Raw genomic sequence first — 12635 nt, forward strand, 5'->3', positions numbered from 1 at the left:
GTGCAATGCACATCCTCATTCTCCCGCCATGGCAACAAGACAGAAACCCTTTGATCAAAATTAATTCCTCTTATTAGTTTCTTTATTCCTTTCCATTTAAATGATGAAAACAAACAAACAAAACTCTCCTTTTGTTTTCTTACTACCCTGGTTCCTTGTCTTCACGTAATGGTGAACTCAAAGCCTTGGGGCTTTAAGTCTTGTCCATTTTGCAATTACCTAATCCTGCTCACCAACATCCAGAGCTGCTGTCTATTCTGCCTCGGAGACTGGCTTACTCTGAACAAGTGCTCCATGTGCAATTTGTTCTCAGCATGGACCTGGAAATCCAAAGATGCCCACTTCAAGCTTCACCTTTTGGGAAAATCCATGAGAGTTACATCAAACCCAGAGGAAAAAGAGATCGACCTCCAACTCTCAACAGATAATGGGAAAGTTTTCCTGTGCAAGTATCCCTAACAGCCAGCACACAAGGAGAGTGGTACCAAAAATAAATCAATGTTCAGTAAAATCTTGGAATTGAAGTCACCCCTGGCACTTACATCCTTGGTGGCAAAGACCTTTCCACCTCCTCACAGAGGCAGGGAAGTCCAGAATAGAGATAGACATGACTCCAGGCACTGCTCTGTGTCCTCCCATAAGGAGAGGTCAAAATACCAGCCCTCCAAGGAGGATACCACTAAGCACTCACTATCATAGTGGCTAAAGATCAGCATAAAAATACGCAAGCCCAGCACCAACATTGACACTGTCCACTCCAGTCCCTATATTGGCACCAACAACAGAATCACTCATGGTATCTACTAGCAGAGGAACTAGTATCCACTGTGGCAATGTCTTTGGTACTGAGATCTTCATCAGCACCAGTGCATGCACCTATCCTTCCACCACCAATATCATTTATCAGCACCACCCCTGGACTAATCTATTCATCATCCTTATTAGCAGGGCATAACTTCTCACCAACATCCAGTAGGGAATCTTGGGAGTAGACCAGAGACGACTCCTTCAGGGTCTCAGTGTTTGGAAATGGACTGTCCATCCCCAACCAAACCAGACATACCAATATGTATACAAGTGGGGGAAAGGGAATATAGGATCTCGAATCATAGAATATTAGGGTTGGAAGAGACCTCAGGAGGTCATCTAGTCCAATCCCCTGCTCAAAGCAAGACCAACACCAACTAAATCATCCCAGCTAAGGCTTTGTCAAGCCAGGACTTAAAAACTTCTAAGGATGGAGATTCCACCACCTCCCTAGGTAACCCATTCCAGTGCTTCACCACCCTCCTAGTGAAAAAGTTTTCCCTAATATCCAACCTAGACCTCCCCCACTGCAACTTGAGACCATTACTCCTTGTTCTGTCATCTGCCACCACTGAGAACAGCCTAGCTCCATCCTCTTTGGAACCCCCTTCAGGTAGTTGAAGGCTGCTATCAAATCCCCCCTCACTCTTCTCTTCTGCAAACTAAATAACCCCAGTTCCCTCAGCCTCTCCTCATAAGTCATATGCCCCAGCCCCCTAATAATTTCCTTTGCCCTCCGCTGGATGATCTCCAATTTGTCCACATCCCTTCTGTAGGGGGGGGACGGGACCAAAACTGGATGCAATACTCCAGGTGTGGCCTCACGAATGCCGAATAGAGGGGAATAATCACTTCCCTTGATCCTACTAATACAGCCCAATATGCCATCGGCCTTCTTGGCAACGAGGGCACACTGCTGACTCATATCCAGCTTATTGTCCACTGTAATCCCCAGGTCCTTATCTGCAGAACTGCTGCTTAGCTAGTCGCCTCATCGAAGACGGGGAAGCAGGCTATAGTTCCTCTCCCCCAATATACAGAGACAGGGGAGGTGATAGATCAAGACGAGCAGCAAAATCCCCCATGCTCCTATTGCCACGGTTTAAGCAGCCAAGCTATTTAGGAAACCTCTCCCGACTTCAGTATTGCCATCTCAGGTCAGCTGGAGATGGAGGCAGCTGCTTCTCCAAAGTATGTAAGGTGGGGAGCAGGGATATAGGAGCTGGAAGGCGGGGAAGCAATCTCATACACTGTGAGCTGCAGACATCTGCTTCCCCGCCTTTGAGATGCTATATTTAGAGCCCTCCATGAATACAAAATTTGTATCCGCATCTGGGCTTTCATTCAGTTCCCATCAAGTCCACCTTGCAGTAATCTCTGCATGTCATCCACCTGATCAGTTCTCTTTAGTCTTCATGCATTCCATGATATCAAAATTCTTGAAGAGGTTGTTGCATACTTACCCACCTTTCAGAGAGCGCTGCTTGCCTGGGATCCCAATGCTGTCCTTTCAAGCCATCTCATTTTGGAATGCTTCCTCCACCACGTTACAATCAAGACAGTCTTCTTACTTGCCATTTCATCAGCTAGCAGAGCTGAGACCTCATCCAATTTTTATCCCTAAAGTGGTTTCATAATTCCATTTGAACCAGGCCATCTACTTACCTGTATTCTTTACTAAAGCCCATGCCACACTAGGGGAGAAGAATCTCCACGTTCTGCATGTTTCAGGAGTTTTATTATACTATGTTGATTAAAAAACCCCTTCAATCTGGCACTCCTCTTTTTGTGATCATCTCTGGTGCTTTGAACATTCAAGCTCTTTCCTCCCAGATGATGTATAAAAGGATCCCACAGTGAATATCAATCTACTACCAGATGGATGAGGTGCCTCTCCCTCCAAACGTTAAATCTCACTCCACTAGAGAATAAGCTATATCTGCTGCCTACTCCAGGAGCATATCCATATTAGAAATCTGTAAGATTACTATGCAGAGTAACTCCTTGGTGTCCATTAAGCACTACAGTCTTGACCTAGCTGCAAGGTCAGATGCCAAGTTTGAGAAGCAGTGTTACAATCGCTGTTCAATTAGGTCAGTCAGAACTCCTCAGTTCCATCTTCGAGATGGGACACTGCTTGCCAGTCACCTACAGTGAGATTCACCATGGATATGTACTCAAAAGAAGAAAGAATGGTTACTTACCTTATAATAACTATGGTTGTTTGAGATGTAATCAGTGTGGATCCCATGAACCACCTTCCAACCCTCCTTTTCAAAGTTCTCTATACCTGGGATTATGATTTAGCAAGGGAACTGAGGGATAATTGCAGCCACTCTGCACTTTATGCCTTTGGATAGAGAAGCATAAAAACATGCAGACATGGCCCAGTAGACACTGCTATTTAAAAGATTCTGATCTCACACATGAGATACTTAGGGTATGTCTACCCAGCAATTTAACACCTATGGCTGGCCCATGCTACTGACTCAGGCTTATGGGCTCGAGCTAAGGGGCTGTTTAATAATGGTATAGATGTTCTGGCTTGGGGTGGGGTCCAGGCTCTAGAACCTTGAAAAGTGGAAGGATCACAGATCTTGGACTGAAGTCTGAGCTGGCATGTCTACAGTGCATTAAAACAGCTCCTTAGCCTAAGCCCCATGAGCTTGAGTCAGCTGGCACGGGCCAGCCACCAGTTGTTAATTGCAGTGTAGACATAGCCTTTTAGTGGGATCCATGCTGATAACATTTCTAGGAATTAGGGTTACCATAAGGTGAGTAACTGTTCTTTTCACTCAGAAGGGAGGATGGATGACCCTTCTCAGACCCTGAAAGGGGGAGAAAATTGTGTTTCAGGGTTTTTTTGCTTGTAGTCTACAGAGGGGTGAAATAATATTAGCCCTGGAAATGGAAAATGTTTTTCTGAAACCTGGTGAGGTGGAAGGACCTTGGAGCCTGAGCTCCAGTCCAAGTAGGAACATACACTGCTATTTTTAGTCCCACGGCTTGATCCCTGTGAGCCCAAGTAAATTGACATGGGCTTTAAAATTTTGCATGGTGGGCTATTTTTTGAAGTGTAGACATACCCTTAAGCATCAAATGCAAAACCTGATTGCCTTTCTGATCTCCCCTAATACTTCTAATTGACTGGTTTGCACAAGGGTCAAGGGGAGATAGTCAGCAGGGCCTTTCTCATTGGCCAGTCGAGATCTACCCTATATGCACACTCACCTGTAATAGGTGAAGGGATGTGTACCGTAACATTATGCTGCTACTTGGCATAAAATTGAATAAATAGACCTGGATATATTCTCCCATTTATGTATTATCAGAAGGTCAGCAGTTAAAAGCAGGTTCTACTTTGAAAACAGCCCTTCCATATTTTGCTGCACATGCAGTGCAACAGGTAAAAGGGCAAAGCAGTATCCTGGATCACTGCACATTGTAACATCTCATGACTGTTTTTCTGCTAGATTGCACAATAGGATACAGTCCCAGATGCCTTTTTTGTCTCCTTTCTGGAAAGAAGTTCATCCATGTCACATATATTGATTTTTATGTAAAGGTCATAACCAAGAAGTGCTCACTTATGCAAAATTGGAAACACACATTTTTGTATCTGTCATAACTATAAAGGGAAGGGTAACAGCTCTCCTGTGTACAGTACTAAAATCCCTCCTGGCCAGAGACTCCAAAATCCTTTTACCTGTAAAGGGTTAAGAAGCTCGGGTAACCTGGCTGACACCTGACCCAAAGGGCCAATAAGGGGACAAGATACTTTCAAATCTTGGGGGGGGGGGAGTTTTTTGTGTGTGCTCTTTGTTTGAAGGGGTTGTTCGCTCTTGGGACTGAGAGGGACCAGACATCAATCCAGGTTCTCCCCATCTTTCTAAACAAGTCTCTCTTATTTTCAAAATTGTAAGTAAAAGCCAGGCAAGGCGTCTTAGATTTACTTTGTTTTCTCAACTTGTAAATGTACCTTTTACTAGAGTGTTTATCTTTGTTTGCTATACTTTGAACCTAAGACAGAGGGGGGTCCTTTGAGCTCTTTAAGTTTGATTACCCTGTAAAGTTACTTTTCATACTGATTTTACAGAGATGATTTTTACCTTTTTCTTTAATTAAAAGCCTTCTTTTTAAGAACCTGATTGATTTCTCCTTGTTTAAGATCCAAGGGGGTTTGGATCTGTATTCACCAGGGAATTGGTGAAAGGAAGGAGGGGGGAAGGGTCAATTTCTCCTTATTTAAGATCCAAGGAGTTTGGATCTGTATTCACCAGGGAATTGGTGAGAGAGTTTCTAAAAGCTTCCCAGGGTAGGGAATGGTGGCAGCGGACCAGAACTAAGCTGGTAGTTAAGCTTAGAAGTCCTCATGCAGGCCCCTACATTTGTACCCTAAAGTTCAAAGTGGGGATACAGCCTTGACAGGATCAAAACAATGAACACTACAAAACAGAATGTTAAAATCCATGTTATTCCCCTCTTTAAAAGCTACAATGTTTGTGTTGAAATGGGTCATTTGTCTGCGAATAGGGCTCAGTAACTCATTTTGCTTGAGCGAACATACATATTTTACTAGATGTGATTTCCATTTTATTCATCAAAAAACATAAAAATAGCCCTTAGTGTTTCACTCCTTGAAAAATTAAGATGCTCAATTCCAATTCATTGTTTAATTTTCATATTGAATTTTTACTGTCTTTGCAGGGTAAATGGGACATGGGTAAGTGAAATGAAAACATACTTTATGACATAAATATTGTAGTGATACTGGGCTAAATTTATCCTAATGAAAGCCCATCAAATACAATGGTTTTCCACTAGAGATTTGGCTGGCTCAATGTATTCATCAGGAATAAATTTTCTACCTCAACATGGATTTCTTTGAACGTTAGGGAAGAAAATTCAATATGGTGTAATCAAACTGTAGACTAGAGCAGTTTTCTGAAAAATATGACCTTTTCTGAAGTTTTCTTCATAGATAAAAATATGAGTCTTTAATATTTTTCATTTTTTAGCATATACTGAATAGTATCTTTCCTATACTGTGTTGTATTTGCTGTAAATACAAAGTGTTAAATTATTCTCATTTGAATGTGTTATAGAAACAGCAACAATATTTGCACCTACTAAGTTTACTGTGTACCAAAAATAACTAGGAACATTCTGTATAGGACTTCAAACTGATTCCTATTGGAATATTTCTAACTTCACAATATTAGGCTCTGATTCTGCCGTTGTATACATGTGACAGGGTGTACCAGCCCTTTTGAAGCCCCCTGTTGGAGGCCCCACAGTCTTACCACACCCTGCCCCCAGGAAGGAGCTGCAGAGATAGGTCCTCCAGGCCTGCCTAGAGAGTCTGCACAGAAGCAGCCAATCAGAGCCCAGCGGACTCAGATAAAAAGAGCTGCAGGGGCTAATCAGGTCAGTTGCTGTCTGAGACCAGAAGGGTGAGGAAGCACTGCAAGACTCTGAAACTCTCCAGACAAATAGGCCTGCAGGAGACCCTGCTCAAGCAGGGAACAGACCGCGAGAACCAAGGATTGTAATCCTAAGGTAATGGGTGAAGGTGACAGGATTGAGTGGGAAGCAGCCCAGGGAATGCAGCAGTAGCAACTATTAAGGGAGCCAACACATGGCTGCTGTTGACAGTGTCTCTGGGTTGGGACCCAGAGTAGTGAGTGGGCTCTGCCCCCCAGTCAGTCAGTGGGGAAGTGGCCTGAGTCCTAAAAAGGGGACAAGACTCTTGGCTAAAAGCCTGAGAAAGGGGCTGGAATTTAAACAAGCCTGGGGTTGGGGCTGAAGACCCTGGTGACGGCCAACCATATGTTGAACTTTTGGGGCTGTGAGAATCTGTGAAGATGAAGAGTCTACAGCAGGGATTGACAACATTTGGCACGCGGCCTGCCAGGATAAACACCCTGGTGGGCCGGGCCGGTTTGTTTACCTGGCCGATCGCGGCTCTCACTGGCTCCAGTTTGCTGTCCCAGGCCAATGGGGGCCGCAGGAAGCGGCGCGGGACGAGGGATGTGCTGGCCGCCGCTTCCTGCCACCCCATTTGGCCTGGAGCAGCGAACCCCGGCCAGTGGGAGCCGTGATCGGCCGAACCTGTGGATGTGGCAGGTAAACAAACCGGCCTGGCCCGCCAGGGTGCTTACCCTGGTGGACTGTGTGCCAAAGGTTGCCGATCCCTGGTCTACAGGGAGAAAGCCCTGGTAGCAGTGTTCCATCACAAACTGGGGAAGGACTTAAAGTTAGCCCTGAAGGGACTGAGAACTGAGCCCAGAAAGCAGGCTGAAGAGTAAGCCAAAAGGAAGAGACGATCATTTGCTTGGATGTTTGTTTAGACTTTCAGATGGACTTCTGTTACCCAGGAAGGGGTTCATCCATTTTAGACTGTGACTTGACTAGAGGACTGAGCCACTGAAGACACACACCTAGTGAGGCTCACAATCTAGAGCTGGTTCCAGCAACAAAAAAGAAGATTGCAGCACTGCATCCACCTGACAGGAGGCATTCACGGAGGTGAGTGCACCCTGTCACAATATCTTTTATAAGTAAATGAAACTAGTTGTGTGTATAAAGCTAATCACACATGTAAGTATCCATTTCAACAAAACTATGCGACACATATTAGCTACATGTCCTGTAACTGAAAGTTTGTGCTTGGATTCCTGAAATTTTTGTTTCTAATACAGAAATACTAGGGACCCTGTCACAGGGTGATCTCCTGTGAGTCTCTCACCTTAGGTACAGACCATACTCAATCCAGGCCACCTTCACTACCACCTTGCTTTTATTATAATGTTCTAACAGGCCATTCGCTGAAGTACTATTTACATATTATCAAGTCCCAGTGAGTTCCCCCTCTTACATCTGGAAACAAAGGGAGTAGCACTAGCTCTAGCAGCCAGCTCTATCTTCCTTTAGACTCCTCACTGCATCCAGGGTTTCCTTTCTATCTATTTATCTGCTCCCAGCTGTTGGGAATTTCTCCCTCTAATTAGCCCTTCAGCTGTGGCCCTACTTCTTAATTGATCCTCTCTTTATGTCTCAGTTAACCCCTCAGTTGGTGGGGATTTGAGTGACAGTTTACTGAGTAAACTCCTGACTTAGAACCCATGTCACAGACCAGTTTGGTTTCTTCATGAATAACCTAGTACTCAGTACCAGGGTTAAAGCCCCTGCCTTACTTTCAGCTGTAGATGCCTTGTCAGTGCTGTCTCCCCTCAGTGCAAACATGATGGGTTCATGCCAAAGTCCCTCTGGGAATGTGTGTCCTCTAATATCTGCAGGCATGCCTGCAGTACATTGTGACAATGCATCTCCGACAGTCCACCAAAATTGTTGGAATGTTGCAACTCTTCACAGGCATGGTCATCAGGTCGCTGTCTTACGCGAAATGGACTGTCTTAGTATATCATTCGCAGGATTAACAAAAGCAAGGCTGATAGATGACAGACATCACAAGATGGAAGATTCTTACTTCTGTATTCTGGTGGCCCCAACCATTTATATGGGGTAGCACTACCACTGCAAGGCAAGGCCAAGTCCTCCCTGACAACCTGGACACCCATGTCTCCCCGTTTACTTATTGCACGTCTAAAACATTGGCATGATTACCTCACTGTTATAGTAGTTTATGCGCCAACAGAGGAATCTGTTGATTCGGGCTAGGTCTACACTATGGGGGGGGGGCGGTGGACCTAAGATACGCGACTTAGCTGAAGTTGCGTATTTTAGGTCGACTTACCTGGCTGTGAGGACGGCAGCGAGTCGACCGCTGCCGCTCTGCCGTCGACTCTGCTCCGCCTCTTGCCATGGTGGATTTCCGGAGTCGACGGCAGAGCGATCAGGGATCAATTTTATCGCGTCTTCACTAGACGCGATAAGTCGATCCCCAATAGATCGATTGCTACCCGCCGATCCGGCGGGTAGTGAAGACGTGCCCTCAGTTAAAGATCATTTCTACGATCAGTTGGAATATCTAGTATGCACAGTCCCTCCATATGATAATCTCGTGATCCTGGGTGACCTAAATGCAGTTACTGGCTCCCTGAGAACTGGGTTTGAACAGGTCATTGGTCATTATGGTTCAGGCACACCCAATGATAACTCTCACCCCTTGCTTACATTCTGAGCCTCCCAGAATCTTTCCATTCTTGGGTCATGGTTCAAATGGCAACACATACACCAGATGTCATGGATCTCTCATGATGGTGTCACTCAGAAGGAGTAGGACCACATCATTACATGCAATAAGCATCTTCTCGCCCCCTGGAGAGTATATTATGATGAAGAATGCGTGGCAAACACAGCTCACCATCTAGTGGTCGCCCGTATGGTGTTGATGCTCCGCTGAGCAGGTAAGCCCTCTGCAATGACGAAGAAATTTGACATCGACACACTCCGTGTGCCAGGTTTAGCCAACAGGTTTAGTATTGACGTCAGCAACAGATTCTCAGCTCTAGCTAATCTGCCAGATGACGTGGAGGTTGCCTGGTCCCTGTTCACTTCTACCCTCAACCATCTGCTGAGCAGACGATTAGCTATAGGCATCCATGGCTATCAGAGGAGGCCTTCCAGATAATTAAATTGAAGGCTTCAGCCTGCCAGCGTGGTGATAAATGCACTTGTAATCAGCTGAAGTGAAAATTTAACACCCCACAATTGCGAGGCATATTATAACCAAGTGACAGATGATGTCGAATTTGGCTTAACCAGGGGCATCTTGATGTCGAATCTTGCTTAACCAGGGGCAACTTGAAGCCAGCATTCCACATCATTCGTAATCTCAACGGTCAAGAGGTAGTCACTACAAACGGCATCTTGAATGACAGCCAAGGCCATCCATGTAAATCGGATGATGACATTCTCTCACGATGGGTGGAACATGATCACAGTGTCCTGAACCATCCTCCAGCTGCCACTTGTTCAGAGCTGGATGATCTGGCAGTCACTGCAGTTCCAGATCCAGACATTTGTACTGATGCACCAACATTGGATGAATTGAAGCATGCCATCTCCAAACTGAAAAATGGATGCACAGCCGGTACTGATGGCATCCCCTCACAGCTGCTAAAATGTGCTATTGATTCTGTAGCAGAATCACTTCTGGCCATCTCTAATCTGGTGTGGAGAACTGGAACCCTGCCAATCGCCTGGAAGGACGTTATTGTGATCTCACTCTATAAGAGCAAGGGACCGTGCAGTGAACGTAAGAGCTACAGGCCAATCACCTTGCTCTCCGTTCAAGGGAAGATGTTTGCGCATGTTTTGCTGGCATTCCTGGAGCCTTTGCTACATCGGAAGTGTCGTCCCCAATAGTCAGGCTTTCCGAGGAACAGGTCCTCATTAGATGCCATTTTGGCCCTTTGCTTGTTGTCGGAGATACATCGCAAATTCAGGACGCCCCTTCATGTAACACAGGTTGATCTTAAGGCTGCATTTGATTCAATAGACCATGTCGCGTTATGGAAGGCCTTAAAGGCCCTACCACTCTGCTGGACTTGATTAGAGAGCTGCATAATGGAGCCACTGCCTGTGTTCGTCTGGGGAACCAGATGTCAGTGCCTTTTAAATCAGTATCTGGTGTTAGGCAGGGTTGCGTTCTGGCCCCTACACTTTTTTGTCGGGCAATGGATTTCATAATACAGCATTCTGTCAGGTCCACAGGCACTGATATAGGTAATCTCTCACTCACAGACCTTGACTACACTGATGACGTTGTTCTTTTAGTACAGAGCCCCGCTAGGTTTCGTGAGGCACTCTAGCACATGGAGAAGGAGTCAGTTAAGATTGGTCTCCATGTTTCATGGTCAAAAAAGAAACTGCAAAATCTAGGACCAGGCCCACCTGCGATTCCAATCTCTTTGAACAACGAAACCGTCGAATCAGTTTCCAGCTTTTGCTCTCTGGGTTCCGCACTTACCAGCTCCTCCAAGTCTCACATGGTGATTCTCCATCGGATTGGCATCGCAGCATCTGCCATGAGTCATTTACAATGGATATGGAATCAACATCATCTTAGTATGACAACCAAGTTCAGGATTTATTCGAGCTGTATCCTTCCCATACTGTTGTACAGCTGTGAAACATGGACACTACGCCACTCAGATTGGATAAAACTGGAGGCTTTCCACACAAAATGTCAACATTGTATATTGGGCATAAAGTGGAATGACTTCATCTCCATTACAGATGATTTATGGTCGCTCAGATCTACAGACTACTGGGGCCATTGTCCTCAGGCGGCTCTTTACGTTTTTCGGACATGTTGCAAGGATGCCACAAGACATTCCAGTGAAAACCATTCTCTGGGTGGCTTGTAACATCTGGGATAAAATTCCACCAACCGAGGGGTGGAGGCGGCCCAGAGGCAAACCCCCTATTACACAGGGTTCATCAAGTCTGCTCCGATGTTGGACTCTCAGGCTGTCAAGCCTTTGCGGTTGTGCAGGAACGGACCAAATGGCGAACGATCAATCGCTATAGCCGCCTGTCTGGCTAAGCGTTGAAGAAGAATGTATTGTTGTATGTATTAAATTACTGCCAGTAACTTGCAGTGATTCAGAAAATCATACAATTTTATAGAATACTGTGTATATCAACTCAGAAACCTTTTCACTAGGGAGATGAAAAGGGTACCACTTCTTAAAAGCATGTTCTCACTTGTAATCAAACAATGACAGACAGTGATGTCTTTATACATAGTGGTGTCTTTATACTTTATCATGATGAATATTTCAATTTTATAGGCTCATGTACTGTGACAAACACAAATTGCAACAGACTAGAATTATTTATTGGTACCTGTTGAGCAAGTTCTGTTGGACTAAGTAAATATAAACAAGTGTGACTGCTCATATAAATTTACTTGGCCACTTGGAAATTATTTAGATCTTGGGTAAGAGAGTCTCCTGCAAATACAGAGAGCTGCAAGGGCTCTGGACAACTGAGGACCCAAAAAGCCTGAGGTCAAAATTGGCACTTAAGTCCATATTTAGGCACCTAAATAAAAGTGGCATGATGTTTTGAGAAGTGCTGAGCACCTGATGCACAGATTAAAGTCAAAAGTATCCATTAAGTTTGGATACTCAGTATGAGATACCTAGGACCTGATTTTTTTCCAAAGTACTTCACATTATATAGCACACTGAGCACAAAATAACCATCTGTTAAAAGTTTTAAGTGAGTTGCCTAGCATTAGATAGAAACTCTTTGACAGAAGCAGTGATAAAATCCAATTCCTCAGGGCAGTTTTCAACTGCATTAACAATGGGATCATCCTTTATCTTACTGTACTCTCCTGCCTCATTTACTAAACACCTTTCAATTTCTGCAATAAATGGGGCAAGAGTCCTACAGACAACAGCATCCTTGACTACATAACCCATTTTAATCCCACAGCAGATCCATCCTGTGCACTGTATGAGGCAGGGGTCCTGTGGGGGAAATAGTATGTGATCATGTAAGTAAAAACTGTATCTTACTGTAGAGAGAGAAATTAAGGTTCCTTGTTCTGTTCCCAGTCTCCTGGCCCAGCCATTCCCACTTCCCCCTCATAGAACTCAGGGCTGGAACAGACCACCAGATCATCTAACTTCCTGCACAACACAGGCCACCAGCATCTGCACGCTAAACCGCAAGCTGAAATTAGACCTAGGTACTCCAGCTCTCAGGAGACCAAACTATTATGTGCCACAGGCAGAGAATAGGCAGGACCAAGGTGTGCCAATGTCTGATGCTCCTGCAATGGCAGGGAAATTATTAAGATAGATATGCTCAGATGATCCTGGCAAGTGACCCACTCCCTCACATGCTAT

This window comes from Emys orbicularis, chromosome 4, assembly GCF_028017835.1.
Source record: "Emys orbicularis isolate rEmyOrb1 chromosome 4, rEmyOrb1.hap1, whole genome shotgun sequence".
Lineage (NCBI taxonomy): Eukaryota > Metazoa > Chordata > Testudines > Emydidae > Emys > Emys orbicularis.